Below are 4,145 nucleotides of genomic sequence, written 5' to 3' on the forward strand. Positions count from 1 at the left end.
GTTGTGCATATTTGAATTACAAATTACATCCAAAACCTTCCAAGAGTTCGTTTACAAGAGTGCATTCAATGAGGAGGGTATTGTTGTGCAACTGTCCTGTTTGACTGTGACATATGCCACCTTTTCAGACGTGCTTCAGGAGAGGTATGACCTTACATACGGAAAAACCTTTGATGAATCCCAGTCTAGAGGTACATCCTCAGGAGAGGAGAACTCAAATTGAAGATAGTACATTGCATTTACTATGAACAATGTTATAATTAGCCAAACTATACAAAAGCTCTACTTTCAACTCAGTTTATCATGTTTTATAGAGTAGTAAAGTGATGACATCATAAAATAAAACTTTGAGAATTTTCGAAATCTGCTTGCATATTCTAAAAGGGCACCATGTTGGACACATTCTCACAAAATTTCGATTTCCTAAAACAATTCATAGCCAAGATATCAGTGCAGTTATGGTTCAACATACAAACCCTTAAAAACCGCCCAATTCACGTAATGAACTGAGTCAAATTTGCAAGGGTTTGTATCTCAACTAAAAGTACCAATAGAACTCTGAAATTTGGTCAGCACCCACTTTTTCTCATGCTCTTTCGGAATCTGAAAAAAATTCAAGAATTTCGGACAAAAATCTTTTTGTGACTTCACACTTTACCACTCTATATCTGTTTTTCACAGACATGACATAACTACAAGTATTTACCATATATCTGCTTTCCACATGGTAGAATATATTGTTCATACGGAATTTAACTGTATAGAGAGAACAGTATGATGCAAAACAATTATTGTTGATGTGATTCAAAATTGTTGGCGATATGGTCTTGTCTCATGAGGACAAAAAGATTCCAACCAAATAGCAATTAAATTAAAAAAGAACAAAAAAAACAACAACAAATAGTGGGAAGTTGTTGTGTTTTATTTTAAGCCATGTTTAAAACACATGATATACTGACCATTAGACTTTTGGATAAAGTTCTATCAGTGGTTCGAGTCCCGTACAGGCCTGATTTTTTTCAGGTCCGATTTTCGGTATTGCATAAACAGCGCTATCTAATGCGAAGGATCGTGCATCATACGTATTTAATACCGCAGTTCAAAATATATGAACTTCATATATTCATTGTATCTGATTTATCATCACAGGCTTATTACGAATCAACTTAACGGCCTGCTCCCAGTTGGCTTGTTAGCTCAATTGGTAGAGCGCTGCACTAATATCGCAGAGGTCAGTGGTTCGAATCTGGCCTGATTTTTTTCAGGTCTGATTTTCGGTATTGCATAAATAGCGCTATCTACTGCGAAGGTTCGTGCATCATACGTAAACTCTGTTTTGATTGGCTATTTGCTAACGGGATTAATTCTGTTTGACCAACATGTTATTTTGCATGGAAGTGAGTTTTTAACTGTCTCCGACCAGAGGCTTTCGCTTACTTCTCACCGCTTCGCGGCTGGTAATAACTTCTCACCGCTTCGCGGCTCGTAATAACTTCTCACCGCTTCGCGGCTCGTAAAAACACAGAAAAGAAAAGAGTAAGCGAAGCCTCTGGGACCAGGGTAAGGAACTTCTTATGCAGCTGAGAGACCGTTAATGCGCGGTCAACCTGGACCCTAGTCAAATCTCTCTCAACGGGACCTCCCCATAGTCTTACCCCGGGTAAGAGGATATTTGTAAAAATCCATTGAAAACGGTGAAGATGGACAGTATCGACGATCTGGTCAAGTCGATGAGTGTACCCGGGGTACCTTAGTATGTGCGAAGAGTTGGTTTTAGAATGTAGCGTTGCAGTTGTGTCCTCCGTTGCAGTTATGTCCTCACAACTAATAACCAATAGAATGTGGTTTTATTTCTTCCAATCAAAAGGCGTTGTGAACGTGTCTCTTGTTTGTCACTTCCCAACTAGGGGAGGGATGCAATGCAAAAATATGAATTGTAAGAAGATCGTTAAGATTTCCGCGCTCAAAGATTAAGAATTTCACGGGATATGCTTGTTTCATGAGCTATCCTTGGTTTCGTTTGGGACACTTCGGATTGATGAAAGATTAAGATTCTGGTTGTGTTTTTAAGTGCGAATTATTGGCGAAATTTTCTTCGATACGTTGGAAAGCTTAGGAAGACGAGAATTTGACATTGCCTCGTGGCTTCGATTCCCTGATTAGTTTGGAGTGCGTTGGTGATCGAAGTTGTGCTTTTCTATCGGGACTAGTACGGTAAGGTTTCGGTTGCACTTCATGCTAGTTAAAGAAAATAAAACAATTGTGATATGGGTAAAATGTTGTCACTAAAGTCGCAAGTCGAACAATGACGTCTGTAAATAAAGCAAGACTGCAAATCAAGCGTGAACAATAACGCATCCTTTGGTCAAAAGTCGCTTTGTTATTTACGTAGCAAGTTGCTCTTCTACGTTTAGGACGTTTAGATTAGAAGAACGATACGATCACACGGCGTTAACGAAGGAGCGATAGAACTTCAAGGAAAGTAATGTAAGAGATTGCGAACAGCATGTTTTCCTGAGATCAGTTGGAAGTTGCTCATACGTGTCAAACTTTCTACTTATCCCGACCCCCTTGAATGAGCACTTTTGCTTGAGGACATAACTGCAACGGAGCCTCTTAACCAGTCCCAAGCCGCGTGTCGCTCCATAGATCACAGATGTGATTGGCCATTGTATCACATTACGTCAGAGGACATATCTACAACAAGAGGACATAAGTGCAACGGTACATTAGAAGACTATAGGGAGGAATGGGGAGGACCAGTTGAGAGAGATTTGACTAGGGTCCAGGTTGACCGCGCATTAACGGTCTCTCAACTGCACTAGTAGTTCCTTCCACGCATTAGAAGAATTCAGAACCGCCGTTAATTTGAAATTCTCGCTGGATTGGTTGCTCGACAAACCATCTTTAGTGGGAATTTTTTCGGTGAACTTAAAGGGAAACTATTTGACTTTCGTGCTGCTAAGTTTTGACTCGAGAGAAAGTATTTAAGTGTTGTTTTCGATCGATTTTGGCGAGCATGTGTCAACAGAAGTTTCCGACCTTCCCGTAATTTGTGCACGGGTGATTTAGGGCGTCAAGCTAAAACACATCAAAACGGCCTCTAATCGCGAGGAAAACAACACAGAATACTCTCTATGAAGCTGAGACTTTATTTCTTTGATTATTTCACACAACTTTACATTTACGGAGCTCAAAAGCAAGTCCAACTAAACCACTATACAAACTCTTTAATTATTCACTGTGTAGGAGCCTGCGACAGAGCTTGGGCCTCCTGTGCCGTGCTAGCAATCATTCACTTCCCTTTCCAGTATTATGAGGGGCACACCAGTAAAACGAATTTTTGCACCTTTAATATCTCGTGGATCCTCCCAGAGTATTTTGTGACTTCTGTTCTAGTGGTCTGTTGTCAAATTTTATGGAAAGACGGGCTAGAGTAAGACGAGAATCGTACAACTGAGTTAGCGCGACCTAACAACCTTGAATATACGTATCAATCTTCCCAAAACCTTTGTTAAGAAGAAAAATTTGTCATCGATCATAGTTCAAACTCCGTATTAAGTTTTGTAAGCTTCATCGGCAGAAGTTACATGCGCAAAATTCTCCGCATCTCTTCTATTTAGCAACTGGCACTGGCCTCGCCTGATCCGAAAAATCACCCCAGTATTTCCACCATCGTGAACAACGTTTCTTCTACGGCTGTCTTTAACTTCACCTCAGTAACCAAATCCACGATGACAGACTTGTTAAAGTCACTTAACACCAGAAAAGCTACCGGGTGTAATTTAATACCTCCTAGGGCTTTGAAAGAAGGCTATCCCAGTCTCAGCCACCCGATCTGTTCTCTGATCAACCAACTGATCATGAGAGAGGAGATACCCAGCACCTGGAAACACGGGGAGGTTTAACCGTCATTCAAAAATGGTGATGCAATGGACAAAACAAACTATCGACCAATTACTATTCTGCCTGCAATGAGCAAAGTGTTTGAAAAAAGCTTATGTCCTCAGTTAACCTCTTACTTTGAAACTATCTTCCCAGCCACCCTAACTGCCTACCGAAAGAATCACAGCTGCTCTACTACCTTGCCGCTGAGACTGACTGAAGACTGGAAAACTGAACTAGATTCAAACAACACTGTTGGA

Source organism: Stylophora pistillata, chromosome 1 (assembly GCF_964205215.1).
Source record: "Stylophora pistillata chromosome 1, jaStyPist1.2, whole genome shotgun sequence".
Lineage (NCBI taxonomy): Eukaryota > Metazoa > Cnidaria > Anthozoa > Scleractinia > Pocilloporidae > Stylophora > Stylophora pistillata.